Here is a 17,084-nt window from a genome sequence, read left to right on the forward strand (position 1 = left end):
CTACTCCCTGCTTAGGGCTCCCCTTGAACATCTACTTCCAGAGGAGGATTTTTCTGACCAATTCTCCCTTAATTTCAGAATGGATTAATTGCCTTGTGCTTCCTTGTAGAAACATCCCAAGAATATCTCCATCATAGTTTGTGCTTCGTATTATTAAACTGATCAGTTTACACTTGCCATTTCTTCCCTAAACTGGAAGCTTTCTCATCTTGGATATTTTATTCATATTTGTGTAACCGTACAATGTATTATCAATTATGTAGCCAAACTACACAGGGTACCTCTGCAGTGCTGAATTAATATTTATTAAATTGAACTTTGACATTTTGATTATGTATAACCTTGCAGTATATCTGTTTGCACTGAGGACTTATTTTTCTTGCTGAGTTATGTTTTGCTGAAGGACAAGGGACCTGGAAATATAGATGTTAAAACTGATTTTAAAGCAAAAAAAAAAAAGTGCCTTAGAAATGATCTTATCAATGAGGCCAATGATATTAGCCCCCTCATAGGGATAATATATTTGTTCAATGAGAAAACCTACTTTCAGTGCTTGGTAAAATTCTCACCGTGTTGCAAGGATTAAATAAATGTTAGTTGTCATAATACATTAAGTAGTTTGCCCCTGAAATAATAGTAGTTGGTTGAAAAGCCAGAAAGAGAACCCAAGTTTTCTGACTTCCATTTGTTATTTCAACAGTCGGATTGATTCCTTTCTATGGCAGACAGACTAGATGCTTCTTAGTTCTTGCATTGGCCTACACCCCACCCCACCCCCCCCCCCCGCCCAGCTCCTAATACCTAGTATGTTTTCTCCGATGAAAAGGCTTTTTGCTAGCCTTTCACAGTAAATGCTAGGCAATAGGAAAGTGTTCTCCAGCAAAAACAAAATAAGAACAGCAACAAAACAATCTGGACTGAGTGAATAGACAAATTCTTTTTTCACATGTAATATATTATGTAAAATTGTACATAAGCTACTAAATACATTTGAATCAAGCTTGCTTACGGACTTTTTAAAACAATCCTCCAAGGTGAATTGTTGAGAAACATGTGTGGTTGTGTTCTGTCAGTGACACTGTGCTTATGAAACGGCCAGAATATGCGAGTCCTTGCTAAAATCATGACAAGTATTTGAGCCATAATCACTGTGAATAGTGTGAATAAATTATTCTTCTAAACATTGTCTGTAGCATTTCACATTATTGAGGTTCTTGTTCTTAAACCAACTCTTCAGGATTCTCGTTAATGCGAAGAAACCAAAGAATATTGTACCATAGCAGTAGGGTAACCAATTGATTATCCCTTCAGCTGTTTATAGAAATGTTCTTTTTGATGAAGTGTCTGGGATCAATTTCCTCATCCTGCCTATAATATTCTCTATCTAGGCTTCTAGACATTATTTCGTATTAGCCATATTCATTGGAAACTGACTAATTTGATCAAATATGTACAAATTAATATATAATATATATCACATGGGATCAAATTGATCAGTTTTTCATAGATGTTATTTTTACATTAATCAGTTTTAATAGATACAAATGCCGTGGGATAATTCCAGCTTTGAAGTGTACAGAAATCATTCTGTTTTTACTGAAAACAACAATGCTTAATTATAGATTTAGATCAATGTATGGCAGGAACCTGTCATGGAACCCTGGTTCTTGATGACAATGTGATTCACCGAATGAACACTGAGATTGTCCACCTCCAATTTCCTTGTTAATGAGTAAGAACTGTGTTATATGCCCACGACTAGACCGATCATTGGCAAAGGAGAATGACTTGCACCAAGGGTGATACATCCCGTGGGGCTAGACACATGGAAACAACCAAATCAAAAAGAAGGGGATGATGAGTGATGAGAAAATAACCAACATTGTGTGCTGCACCGTACATAACATTTAGTTCAGAGAACAGGTCCTAGTGCTTCGATGATGAATTTTATCTCACAGCAAGGATGACATTCCTAATGATCAGGCATTCATGTTCATAAACAGCTTTATATTCATATTATGAACGTGGTTGTAGTAGTAAGATTTATCCCGTGTAAAGGCTGCTCTCGTATCTATCCACATATGAGACATATTTAGGAAAACTTTTGTTATTTTGAGCCACTAATTAGTGCTAGTTAATAAAGAGGTGTTAGCTAATATATATGATTAATGTCACACCAAGAGATTCAGTAAACAGTAGTTGTTCCCCAAACTGGGTATGAATCTGAACTTCATGGGCGGTGGGATTCCAAGGGTCTATGGGATAGATGAAGCACACTAATGTGAAAAATGGAATGGTACAAGCTATTTGTGATTGAACAATAAAAGAGCTTATGGACATTTTGTGACTTATAGAGTTTGGAGTAAAAATATATACAGTAAGCCTGCCTGCTCTGAACACATTGGTATTCTTAAAGGGCGAATAAAATGTAGTCAGGTGTGAGTAGAAATCTTAGTTAAAAAAAAAAAAAAGAAAGAAACCTACTTGTGTTTGCCTCTATCCAGTGGTTTTTCACTTTCTTGGTTTGAGGGCCTCATTGAGAATCTGAACAAGATTATGGACGGTTTCCCAGAGATTCACATTTGCATATTCATGCAATGTTTTGAATATTAATAACCTCTTCTCTAATGTTCTTGGTCCTATTAAAAAACCTGAAGCAGCGTAACTAACAGCTAACAATAGATACCATTAATCCAGTCCTTACCAGCTTTCCGAGTTCCACCTAGATCTCCTGAATTAGAAGGTTCGGGAGCTCAAAAATACAGTTTCATACAGTTCTTTCATTGTTCCTGATGAAATTCACTGGACTCTCTTTATTAGCCAGAGAAGCAAGGGCTTTAGCGTCAGACATACTTGAGTTAAAATTCAGAACTTTACACTCAATGAGTAAGGGCAAGTTGCTTCAAACTTCTGAGCCTTAGTTTATCTCACCTATGATGCAGGAAGGGTAGCCGTCCTCACACTAGTGTGGTAAAGAATGTACAAGGGGCGCCTGGGTGGCTCAGTCGGTTAAGCGGCCGACTTCAGCTCAGGTCATGATCTGGCGGTCCGTGAGTTCGAGCCCCGCGTCCGGCTCTGTGCTGACAGCTCAGAGCCTGGAGCCTGTTTCAGATTCTGTGTCTCCCTCTCTCTGACCCTCCCCCGTTCATGCTCTGTCTCTCTCTGTCTCAAAAATAAATAAACGTTAAAGAAAAAAAAAAAAAAAAGAACGTACGACACACCAGCATACAACCCTCGCATTTAATAAGCACTGTAAATATCTATTATTTATCATGGGCGTTCAGAAAGGGCCTGCTTTGTTGGCAGTGAGGATATTATCTGAATATTAAAAATTATTTGAGGTGAGAAATTCATGGTTGTAATATTTGCATTAAATGTTAACAGCAGAAATTGTGTTACTGAAACAAAGGTAAAATAGCAATGGCATGAGCGGGAGATGGCTTTTACTTGAGCCACGTAATGGATAAACACGTTAGCAAGTCAAAGCTTGCAGAAAACGAAGCTCACTCACCCCTAGATTCACAGGCTTCATCTTTAACCCTAATTTTGCAAGGCTTTTTGGAAACTTTCCAAATCTTAAAGCTTTAAGATGTTCACGCCAATAGAGTAAATTCTCGGTTGTATGGAAGGAGCTTCTTTCAGGCATTCAGAATAGTTCCGAATTGGGACAAAAATAAACAACAAGCCATGTCTTATGTCTAGCAGTAACAACAACAACAACAACAACAACAACAACAACAACAAATCTTTGAGCATGATGCAATAAGCCGTGGGGAAGAGTTAAGATTTGGAGATTTACCCTGATTGGTTGTTTTCCAACAAAAAGAATATTCTTATTATAAACACTAGGTTTCAAAAGGACAAAAATGGAAAGTCTGTGTTAGGCAAAAAAAAAAAAAAAAGAGGCAGTAGTGATACAGAAGTAAAATAACTCAGGGAATTGAAGGTAGCCCCAAAGAGGAGAAGTTTGGGAGGGATTTTAAAGTCATTTCACACAGCTCAGTGGGAGGTTTTCTATCATTTCTTATGTTGATGCATCTTTGAAGTACCCGAGGACCCATGGGGTGGGTCACACATACTTGTCAATGACAGAGTGTCCAGAAATAGAATCAGATCAATAAAAGAGCTTAGTGACACTTAGTGAGCCATGAGACCACTATTTTTTTTTTTTTTTAGAGAAACAACGTGTAAGATAAATATGTTTGGAGTTCATGAGTGTCCTATTAAAATGAAGAGTAGGAAAGAGAAATTGTGAGTCAGTACCTTCATAAAGAACAGAGCCAACTTATGTTTGCCTTTTTGCAGTGGTCTCCACATTTTTCATTCGTGGATCTTATTGAAAATCTGAGAAATGATTATATGTATCTTTCCTAGAGAAATAGTTTACATTTACGTATAAGCATAGTGTTTTGTGGATTGATGATCTCTGATGGTTTTGCTCTTACAGGGAAATGGAAACAGTGTAACCAGAAATGATGGCTTCAATTAATTATTGATTGATTAAACTAATGATAACTAATAGCTACTATTAACGAAGTCCTTACTATGTTAGAAACAATATGCTAAGTCCCTTATATACATTATCGCATTTAATCCTCACTGGTTGGCCCCATTTTATCAATGCGAAAACTGAGGCTTGGGAAGTTACACAGCTTGCTTAAAATTCTTTTTTTTTTATTTAAAAAAATTTTTTTTAATGTTTATTATTTTTGAGAGAGAGACAGAGAGCAAGCAGGGGAGGGGCAGAGAGAGAGGAAGACACAGAATCAGAAGCAGGCTCCAGGCTCTGAGTTGCCAGCACAGAGCCCAATGTGGGGCTCAAACTCACAAACCTTGAGATCATGACCTGAGCCAAAGGCAGCCGCTCAACCGACTGAGCCACCCAGGCGCCCCAGCTTGCTTAAAATTCTACAGCCAGCAAGGAGTAGATCCTGGAATCAAACTGAGCTCTGTTTGATGACAGAGCATATACTCTTAAGCACTCTCTCATGCCGCTTCTAGTTTTTTTATGTACTTTTTCTTCGGGCACTTAAAATGCTATCTTACAACCCAAGCTCTGAAGGATGAGCGAATATTCTGAATTTATACGCTACCTTGTTGTGTGTGTGCGTGTATGTTTTCCTAGAGATAACAGTTTTACTCGGATTCCCTTAGAATGGCTCACTAAACCAGTGAAGGGCCGGTCATCTGTCTATGTCAGAGGTGAGCTGTGGACTCAGGCCGCCACAGAGCCACATATTTGGGCCATGCAGGCCATCTCCCTTCTACTCTCTCACTTCACAGAATCGCTGTTATGGATTTGGTTTTGGGATTCGGTCCTAATCTTGAATTGAAGCATGCTACTGGAAATGGCTGTACAAAATCTACTACTGCATTTTACTTGAGAGATATTTTTGAGTGTATTTTTAAATATATCTTTTGGAGCCTTTTAAAGAAAACCTCGAGCAATAAATTACTTTTGGAAGAAAGACAATATCTTCCTTCTGTATACTAAAGAATGTAATGATGTATCCCTTCATCCAAAAGCCAAAATGTCAGACTCAAATCTGCACTCCAACTTTCGTACCTGTGCAGGGGTCTTTGGCCCAGAGATTTGCATTTGACGTTTTCCTTAGTCATGGCCATCTACTCCGATTTGTATGTTTCCATGTTTTGAATATATACTTTTCATATGTTATTGTAGGGCCTCTCAAATTCTTCATGGAACACAAAGAAATATAAATTAAAAATCTAACATCCGTTGCCTCTTCCTTTTCTACCACTTTGTCTAAAAAGAGGCGGAGCTTTGAAATCTTGCAGAAATTTGTTAAAACCTTAACCTTCACAGATACAACAAAATGGTCCTCACGGTGATGTAACAAACTAAAATAATATAAACACCTTCAATGGCAAACATGTTTCTTTTTATACTTTTAAAATTATTTTATTCAAAAAAATTGTTTTAATATTTATTTATTTTTGAGAGAGAGAGACAGAGCATGATCAGGGGAAGGGCAGAGAGAGGGAGTCACAGAATCCAAAGCAGGCTCCAGGCTCTGAGCTGTCAGCACAGATGCGGGGCTTGAACCCACAAACCACGAGATCATGACCTGAGCTGAAGACAGATGCTTAACCAACTGAGCCACCCAGGCATCCGGGCAAATATGTTTTCTTACTGATTAACGTAGTAGAGGATTACGTCTTGTTTCTCCTCCCCCACAGATACTTATCTCGGGCAAAAATGACTTTCATGCACGATTGGATTTTCCAAGAATTAGCTCTATTGTGTCTATTTTGTGTTGTGAATCTAGTGAAAGCCATATGCTTTAAATCCCAGATACAGGGGCGCCTGGGTGGCTCAGTCGGTTGAGCATCGGACTTCGGCTCAGGTCATGATCTCGCGGTCCATGGGTTCGAGCCCCGTGTCGGGTTCTGTGCTGCCAGCTCAGAGCCTGGAGCCTGTTTTCAGATTCTGTGTCTCCCTCTTTCTCTGACCCTCCCCTGTTCATGCTCTCTCTCTCTGTCTCAAAAATGAATAAATGTTAAAAAAAAAATTAAAAAAAATAAATCCCAGATTCAAAGGGGCAAAGTTCTCTTTCAGTTGTGTGCACTTGAGTATGTAAATGTGAAGTCTATCTCAGTCAAAAGATCAACACGCCGGCACAGGAATTGACCAGTATAGTAGTATCTACGCATAACGTCAACATTTTTCTCAGGGAAAAATTTTGAATTTTCTTAAGTAGTTACAGTAAGTAATTGATTAAGAGTCTCTACCTTGGTGCCATAAAGTATGGCTCTTGAAAACATTTTATGTCAGGAAGAGCCAATGGAGCTTTGCTGGGAGACTAGAACAAATCAGGAAAAAACTCAAGACACTCTTATTTGATGTCTGGTTTAAAAACACATATCCGGAGAGTCGTATTCACTGCCTTGGTTTTAATCACCTCCTGCTGGGGTGCCTGGGTAGCCTCAGTTGGTCTAGCGTCCAACTCCGGTTCAGGTCATGATGTCAAGGTTCTTGGGTTTGAGCCCCACCTTGGGCTCCGTGCTGACAGCTCAGAGCCTGGAGCCTGCTTCAGATTCTGTGCTTCCCTCTCTCTCTCTGCCGCTTCCCAGCTTGTGCTTTGTCTCTCTGTCTCACTCTCAAAAATAAACATTAAAAAAAATTTAATTACCTCCTGCATATCAAGAGAACTCTCAAATTTGTCCTTCTAGCTAAGATCACTCTTTTTGAACCCTAGACCTATTTTTCTAATTCCTCCCTCCTCAGCTCTTGGGTGTCTCACGGTCATTTCAAACTTAAACTCCTAAGTGGAATTCATACCCACCCAACCTGATTCTTCTCAGTGTTCCATTTTTTAGTGAATGGCATCTTTGTTCAGTGCAGAGATCAGAACCCTGGGGCGTACTGAGAACATTCCTCTCCTTTCCTGCCTACTCCTTCCTCAACAAAATTCCCTTCTTTCCATCTCCCCTGCCCAAATGGGTTCTTGCCAAAAATATTTTATCACCCAGATGACTGAAAATCCTCCCAGTTAGTGACTGAGATTTCACTCTTGCCTAGGCACAACCCATTCTCCATACTAGCATCTATAAGTGACATTTTAATATTTCAATCTGGGTACTTCATTCTCTTTCTTGAAGTTTTTCTGTGACTTCCCATTACCTTAAAAATTAGGACCCAAATTCTTAATGTGGCCTAAAAGACACCCACCTGATCTAAATATTTCTTCTGACTCATCTCTAGTACTTTCCCATCTTGTTGCATTGGCCTTATTCAGGTTCCCCTAAAACCAAGCGCCTTCTTGCCTGTGTGCTTCACACACACACACACACACACACACACACACACTCACCCCACCTAATTTCTGTTCTATTTCCAAGTCCTGCTCAACATACTTTCTACCACAAACTTTCCTTACTACCTCTGACAGATCAAATTTATCTTCTTGTGTATTATAGGACCATGGAACAACATTTTCCATGTTGTAGGTGTTCAATAACTATTTCTAAACAATTATGTTGATTACTTAGGTTTTTGTTAACAAAAGGAGTTTCTGGAATCTAGGTGTGTTTGACTCAGGTGTCAAGAAACTATTTCCATCACATCATGGTCACTCCATCTATGAATGAATGAAGAAAAGACAGCTATTAGCAATTGTGCTTTGATATATACACTAAAGGTGTATTAATGGCCTAGAAAACTTAAAACTTAAGTAAAACTTTGGGGCTTTGTGGAAGTAGTCTTAACGAAATCAAGATAGAAACTAGCAAGTTTTCAAACTTATTATTTTTATTTTTTTTCTTTTAGATAGAGCACATGCGTGGGGGAAGGGGGTAGTGGGAGAGAGAGAGAGAGAGAGAGAGAGAGAGAGAGAGAGAGAGAGAATTTTAAGCAGGCTCCATGCTCAGCCCCACATGGGGCTCCATCACCTGAGCCGGAATCAAGAGTCAGATGCTCAACTAACAGCCACCCAGGAGCTCCCCAAAGTAGCAAGTTTTCTATCTGCTTCCATGCCATGTGTTATCAGAAACTTTGACCTCTGAGGTTTATGAAAGAGTCCAAAAACATTCTTGTTCTCCATTTTGTATCTCCTAAGGACACCAGAGCATGCTAGATGGCTCTGTGCTATATAGCATGACATGTTTCAGGACCTCGAAGAAGCAGATGACAACAGGTTGTCCACTTTCCTGCCCCTACCTTATTCTCTGGGCTTGGTTTCTAAAGAGACAGCTGCATCAGAGTAATGGAACCGGCCACCCTCTTCAGGGAAACTCATCTTTGGTGCTTTTGATTTCAGGCTTGACTGCAGTCATTCACGAAGAGAGAAATCTGGTGCTGCAGAGAACTGGGACCTTTGCTACTGTGTGTGTGTGTGTGTGTGTGTGTGTGTGTGCATGCAGAGAGTAAAGAGTTTCATTTTAAAGAGTTGGATATTCCTGGAGTCAATGATGTGGTGAAGAGGAGGCTTCTTAGAAAAGAATGAACATTTAGAAGGTGGGCTTAAAAATGCAAGAGGAAACATCCGTTGCTCTCTGGGGTCAGCCTCCACCTCGTTAAAGATGGCTTCTGCCAAATAGGCTGCGGGGAAAGGAGCCTGAAGGTGGGGGAGGAGGGAGAATTGCCTCTCTAGGGACTACAAGATAAAACATTTGCAAGTGATATTTTGTGAATTATGTCGCCTAGTTGTATGCTTTTGTTTTTAATCTGGTTTTGTTTCCCTTTTTATTACATCTGAGCTTCAAGTGGAGTTTATTTAAATGCTCCTGTATCGACTCTAGTACTAGAAATGTAAGCAACGGTTGTGCTCCGCATTTGGGCCGGAGTGTCACAGGGTGAGAACTTTCTTCTACTTGCATCCCTCATGTCCTCACTCTCTGGGACCATGTGGTGGTAGCAGAATTGATTATTAGGTATCTATCCATCCAGTTCTTTCCCCACCTGACAATATTCTCTCCATTGAAATCACAAAAGGTATTAGACTTAATTTATTGAGCAAAATTCTGGCCTCCTTAAAATATCTTTAGCATCTTCTTTACAGTAACATTTAAAGTTTATCCATAACCCTCAGATTTCTCCCTAATCAGGTTGCTGTTCTTTGAAAGCCATTTAAGAAAAAGTTTTCTCTCCTCCCCGCCCCCAAAAAATAAAGCTTAAAGGCAACATATACAAATACCCAGCCACAGTGGTAGTCTGATAGAATTTTGTTCATTCCAAAATACAATGTATCAACCAAATCATGTATGATTTTATAACATTTCTTGAGTGGGAGGAATGGGCCAGAGATGGGATCCTTTTGTACAGGAAGGAAAGAAATAAGAGAGGCTGGAAATATCAAAGGCAAGCTGGGTTTACTTTACCTTTTTTCTTGGATTGAGGCATACTTACTTTCAAGTAGAGATAGGCAACAGATCCCGCTCTGAGTCCTTTTGCCCTGTGGGGAAAATGATAAGCTATGAGCCAACTTGGTTTCGAGTGATGGGCCAAGTACTGGGTGGCTTTTTCCCCAACCACAGCAGGGTGTCTTCAGAAGAATCTCAGTCCCAGAAAACGCATACGTAGAGGTATCAGTGTATTTTACATTTCTACACAATAGATAAGGAGGAGAGAAGCACCAAGAAAATAACGTACCCCACTGTCCAAAATGTCATGGTTTGCTGCGCAAGTGAAAGTCCTGATGTAAGAGTCATCGCAAAGGAAGTAGGTGGGTTGATAATGGCTTATGAACTTCTAAGAGCAGAGATACATTTAGGGGCCCTTAGCACAAGACAAGTACCCTACCTGGCAGTAGAATAGTGAAAGCTATTGGGTCACATAGAAAATCTGACAGGAAATAATGGAGTTTGGATTTATTGAGACGACCCACCATCCTTCCCTTCAGTCTCATTCTTGCACCTCTGGAGCTTTGGACGGTCGCGTCCCCCATCCTTGCTCTTTTCGGTTTTTTTTCCTATTAGGTTCCATAAGAAGCCCTGATACCTGAGTTTATGGACAAGTGGCGTAGGCTGAGGGAATGGAAAGTGATTCTTTTTGATATGTGTACATATATGTTTAGGGCTTTTGTCATTTGCTATCTTTTTACATTTTCTACATTTTATGTTTTCTATTTTGCTTGGAAAAACATGGAGAACCAAGCCCCCGCCAGACAAAGAAACAGGCAAATAAGAACAAACACAAATATGTGGTCCCTTTTACTTAGAAACAGGTCACTCATGCCCATCAGTATTTGTACATCAACTTCATTTATCATCCTAACAGAAAAGGTAAACAAAGATTCAGTATTTTTCAAAGAATTTTAGCAAAAATAGAACCAAACAATGTAACTTGTGATTTTTAAATTACATTTAGGTATTCTACTCTTTCCTTTCTCACCTAAGTGATTGAAAATATGTTCCTTGTGTTTGTCCAACGTTTTTGAAATTCAGAAAGACTCCACGCGATCTTGTCATTGCCAACGGTTCTCTGCCTGGGAACATACTATCCCTATTTTGTGACACTAACATTACCACCACTTTATATTTGTATAATAGTCTTAGAGGTACTTTTCCCATTTTATAGCTGAAGCGTATAGAAGGTGGTAAAGCTGTGGTTATGTAGGGCTTATAGGCAAAGTCCCAGTTTCTGATTGTAACTTTGGAAAGATTGATTTGCCTCAATCCTGGAAAAGTGAGACTAGAACCCCGGGTTTCAGGATCTCAGCTTGTTGTTCCTTTTGGGGCACCAACACCTGAAAACAATTATCCAGTTGGGGGGAATTTCCTACCTTATGAGTCCCTACCTCTCTATAAAACCTGCTGCTCAGGTCCCAAGCCCCCCCTTGAAGCCTCAGGGAGGACGGAGAAAGCTACAGCTGATGTTCAGATGTAGCAGTTGGAGAGGCTCTAGCAGAATCATCCATTGTCCAGCGTCAGGGTGTTAATGGTGCAAAATGCACTGTCTGTGCTTCAGGGAGGGGTAGGGGCAGGGCATCTCTGAGGCCAGGTCTGTGGCAGGATGTGGCATGTGTCCCTGGTCACATAACTTCCAAGCCTGGCTCGTGGGCTTTTCTAGAGAAGCCCATGAGCTACTTAACCATTCTTTCATAAGTTTAATTCCTGCTTAAACTTATTCAGGTAGGTTTCTTTGTTTGCAACTAAAAACTTTGACGGATGTATAGCTCAAGTTTCTTTTGCTGGGATGACTTAGCCCACAAGCCAGACTATCTTTAAGGAACACTCTTTGGTCACTTTTAAGGTTTACCCACTCTCAGCTTTGGCATTCGCTCTCATTGTCTGTACTTTACCCAAGCCACTGTCTCTGTTTTGGCCATGTGAATGCAAAGGGAGTAAATCTTTATTTACATAAAATGCTGCTGTTGCTCAGATAACTCATTTATTCAACAAATAAAGTGTTAGTGTGAGGGGAGCAGAGGGGAAGATGGACAGACATTTGGGACAATACACTTAAGGGTCTTAAATGTCATTTACTTATTCCTTCAACAAGTATTTACTGAGTGCTTATTATGCGCCAAGCTGATTTAAGACGCCAATGTTAGAACTGCTGGTGTTTGAAATGGCAATATGTCTTACATAGCTTTCAGCGCTATGATCACCTCTGTGCTATTAAAGGATCCCTCTGGCTGAAGGGTCACAGGGATAGATTGGGGAAGAGTAAACCCCAAGGAAGTGAGACCAGTTAGGGGACTTTTTTGACATTTCAAATAAAAGAAGATGGTAGATCTGAAGTAGGGTGATGAAAGGGAAGTGGAAAGAAGCAAAAAAAAAAAAATTGAGAGATTTTGTATGAGTTAGAATCCATAGAAACTATTGGTTAATTAGATGTGAAGGATGAGAAAGAAGGGAGAGATAAGGAAAAAAAAAAACAAGGTATCTGGCTTGAGTGGTGACAATTAGTGAGATAAGTAAGATGGGGGAGTTGTAGGTTTGGGAAGCAGGTTCCGTTTTACACATGTCAGTTTTGACCACCTTTGGAGATGGCAGTAGGATATACAAATCTGGAGCTCATGAGCAAGATCAAGGCTAGAAACAGAGACTTGGGAGTCTTGAGCGTGTAACACAGAAATAAACAATGAAAAGGAAAGGATTAGGTCACCAAGGGAGAGTGTAGAGAAATGAGCCTGTCCAGCAGGTCATCAGGTATGGTTCAAGGCCCCCCCAGGGGGTGCTCAAGACCATTTTGGGTGTTCACAAGGTGAACACTATGTCTATAGGTAATGCTAACATGTAACTTGTCTTTTCCAGTATCATTCTGGCACAAAGGTACAATGGAATTTTCCAGAAGCTACAAGATGTGTAATGATGTCATCACTTTGAAGGCTAATGGACTGTGTGCTTGTGTATGCCTGTGTTTTAATGTTTTAAGAATTTCTCAATTTAAATCTTTTTTTTTTGCAGTTTATTTTGAGAGAGAGAGAGAGAGAGAGAGAAAGCATGAATGGGGGAAGGGCAGAGAGAGAGAGAGAGGAGAGAATGAGAATCTCAAGTAGGCTGCACACCAGTGCAGAGCCCCATGTGGAGCTCAAACCAAAGAACTGTGAAATCATGACCTGAGTCACCCAGGTACCCCTCAATTAAATTTCTAATATGATAAACATTGATAGTCATAACCCACTTAAACATAAGCTCTTTGGGGTCCTCAAAATTTTTGAAGTGTAAAGGGATCATGATATCAAAATATCTGAGAACCAGCAGGCTAGAAAATTCAGCCTTGATTCTATATGCAAGGGTGATCATTGAAGAGTTGAGGGCAAGGGAAAACATAATCAGAGTCATGTTAATGAAAGTTATTCTGATGGCAGTCTTGACGATACATTATGATGGGGATAACATTAAGTTGTGGAGGCGATTTAGTTTGTAATTATAACAACTCAAGTATGAAGTATGAAGTTACTAGGGGCTTGAGCTGTGGAAATAACAGTGTGAATAACAGTGGACAACACGAAAGGAAAATAAATGTGATTTTATTATTGATTGAATGTGGGCCACTATTGAAGGAGTGAAAGGAGTAAAAGATAACTGTGCTGGATCTATGTGTTTGGAAGAAAGGGCTTGTTTCTCCTATGATTTTAAGGAAAAATGATCCTTGACACCGGATGAAGATTCATGAGGTGAGCACTGTCTAAATAAAAATATGATGAAAGCCACATACATAATTCTAGGTTTCCTACTAGCTGCTATAAAAGGCAAAAGGGTCAACTTAATTTTAATAATATATTTTATGTAATCCCATATATTCAAAATATTATCATTTCAACACATAATTAATTTTAAAAATTACTAAGATTTTTCAGGGGGAAGGGTATTAAGTCTTTAAGTTTAGTGAATATCTTATACTCACAGTACCTATGAGATCAGACTAGTCATATTTCAAGTACTCAAGAGCCACAAGTAGCTGGTTGGCTACCACCTTCAACACAGCAGCTTTAGACTACTCTTTTGCTTGAGTCAAGGTCATCAGAATGACCATGTTGATTTGGCTAGGGTTGAAATAACTGTGTTGTTTTTTTTTTTTTTTTTTTTGAGTTACTCACTCAGGAATGGATGGATTTGTATGAATCCTATAACTCTCTCAACCTCCTTGTGACCTCACTGTGGAGGAGTATAATTACAGGTCCTTTCTAATAAGGTAATGAGCCAAGTAGTAGTGGCTTACTTACTTGGAACTGAATCTCTGACCTGCATTTTACAGAGTCCGTATTGAAGGCAGCTAATTAGCCCAGCACACTGACATTGGTCAGTGGAAGGGAAAGCAGACAAAGTTTGAATTATGTGGAAAGACCATATTAATAGTATTAAAAGGACATGGAAAATCAGAGAAGGGGTGCAGCCATTCTGGGAGGTGGTAAAAACAGATAATGTGAGTACTTTAAAAATTTTAGCAGTGGCAGTTGAGTCTAGAAACTATGTTACAGCCCAGTATCATCCACAGTCATGCCATTATTTTTCTTCTTTATGAGTCCTGAGCTGTCCCCATGAGGTAGATGCATTGAAGGTGCAATACTATAGAACCTAAATAAAGGTCCTAAAACACATGACTGTTTCCATGGAATGAAATTAATGATCAAAAGGAGAAGGAGGAGAACAGAAGTGAAGTCAAGGGTCCCTAATATAAAGATTTCTGGGATTACCAGATGAGATGAGTGGAAATGAATGTTTCATATGCTCCTTTAGGGAGAATATAAGTTTGGGGAAAGAAAAATGCAGTAAAATGAGAACAGATTAGACCTTGATAGTATATAGCAAATTATCGTAGTATGCCTCCTCACCATATGCTCATTCCATGATAAGTTCATGTTCCAAGATGAAATGAAAAATTAAGATGCATGGCATTAGAGATTCTAGAAAGGATAACAAAAAAAGAAACATGTATGATAAAAAAAAATCCCAAACAACCAGGCACAACAGTCATTTTCAAAGTCCAGTTATTATATACATTTATTTGCCTTATTAATTTGGAATGTTATTCTGCAAATGTATCAAGTCTTTACAATTTAAAGTCCCTATGCTTATTTCCCTTGCTTATATAAGAATTATTCACCCAAAGTCTATTTTGCTGGTGGGTTATGAACTCCTTGATTATTGCTGTTGTTTTCTTTTGATTATGAGAATCCAGGAGTCATGATGTAATGTTGCTATGGTAATGAATATGTACAAATAGATGATTAAGGGGGGGGGGGAGATTAAGTCCTGAGAAACACATTTGCATGTAAATTCTTTCCAGTGGATTAAAAAAAAACCCTCACATGTGAATTTTTTTCTATTATGTACAAAAAATATAAAAGATGTGTTGTATCACATATTCAACAATGTGTTGTACTGCTTATGTTAAATGACAGGAGTCACTCAATATGTCCTGAAAAGCATTTTCTTAATAGTTCATACAAAAAGGTATTGGATTAAGAGTGGACTAATTTCCATAGATGTGTGAATGTGTGTGTGTGTGTGTGTGTGTGTGTGTGTGTGTGTGCATGTGTCACAGAACTTTGTGCCAAGAATTCAAAAGATCCTGATTCTTTTATTGGCTGGCTACCTGTTGGCTGGCAAGGCATTAACAATTGTTTATTTTTTTAATACAGTGCTTAAGGCAAAGATGATGATCTTTGCCATTTGATGAGGATTCATTGACCAGCACTGTCAACAGAGATATAATGCAAGTTATACTTAATTAAAAATTTTAGGAGCCATATTAAAAAGTGAAAAGAAATATGTGAAATTAATTTTAGTAATATATTTAACCCAATACCTCCAAAATATGATCATTTCAACATGATCATATAAAAATATGATATATTTTATATATAATATGATATATTTTTATAATAGTGTAAAAATTATTAATGATATATTTTACATTCTATTTGGTACTAAGTCTTTGAAATCCAGCATGTATTTTATACTTAGAGCACATGTCAATTTGCACTAGACACATTTCAAGTGCTCACTCTCTACACCTGGCAAGCGGATACCAGAGCAGACGATGCACTATTAGACTCACAGGACAGTGTTTCGTTTGTTTAGAATATTAAAGTCATTCAATATTAGACTTCTTGGGTAATACCCTCGCTTTTTTTGAAGATCAGAGCTTTCCAACATGCAAGAGACATGTATTCAAGAGACAAAACAAATATTGCAAGTAAATACCTGACAAGAGTGTAATGCCTGATGATTTACCAATGCTTTCCACATTCACTACTCTTTTTAAATCTTGGCCACGGTTCCAAGAAACAGGGAGAGATGAAGTGCCATTTACTTTTGAGGAAGCAGGCCCAGACACTAAAACCTGTTCTCTCAGCTCCAAATCTCATGATCCAATGGTAGATCACAATCTAGAGTTCAGTTATCAAATAGTGATCAAGCCAAATCAGCCAAAATATTATGTGCCCTAGCATTTTCTTGCCTTTTTTTTAAAGCATCTGTTTTGTGGGTGTCTGGAAGGGCTCAGGCTTGTCCCACATCTCCATTTTTGTTTTGTTTTGTTTTGTTTGCTTGGATCCATAATAAAATTAGAACAAAGTCTCTTTACGCTTAGGAATGTTTTGATTCATCCAAGGTGGTAATGGTGGGGGTGAGATCCTCAGGACTGTCACCAAATCCAACAAACATTGCACCCCCACTACTGTGATCTTTTGATGTGAAGTCAATTACATCCATTATTTCATCATAAGTCTTTCGTAGACCTCAGAAAGAACATAAGTTATTTAGAGCTGAGGTGGGTGAGGAAGCACATAATATCTCCTACTCTAAAACAATTAATTTATATGACAATCGCTTTCCAAGGAGCCCCTTAACAGTAGCAATAACACCAGTATTTGCTTCTTGGCTTTTTGTGTTGTTCAGGTTAAAACAAACTCATCCGCTTTAGCGTATAGGCTACATATATGAATTGAATTTTGGGCTAATTTTTATTAGCTGGTAATGTTACCCTAATATTTTCAATCACAGCCCACACGGGAAGCAAACCATTCGATAAAGCAGCGCCAGGAATTAAATCCAAACAAGTTTCCAATATATTACTTTAAATCATTCTTCACCTTCCCTTAATCCGTGGGTAGGATTCCCCTCCCCTGGCCCAGTATTTCCGCTGCAAGGTAGCTTCCAAAGATCAT

Source organism: Prionailurus viverrinus, chromosome C1 (assembly GCF_022837055.1).
Source record: "Prionailurus viverrinus isolate Anna chromosome C1, UM_Priviv_1.0, whole genome shotgun sequence".
Taxonomy (NCBI): domain Eukaryota; kingdom Metazoa; phylum Chordata; class Mammalia; order Carnivora; family Felidae; genus Prionailurus; species Prionailurus viverrinus.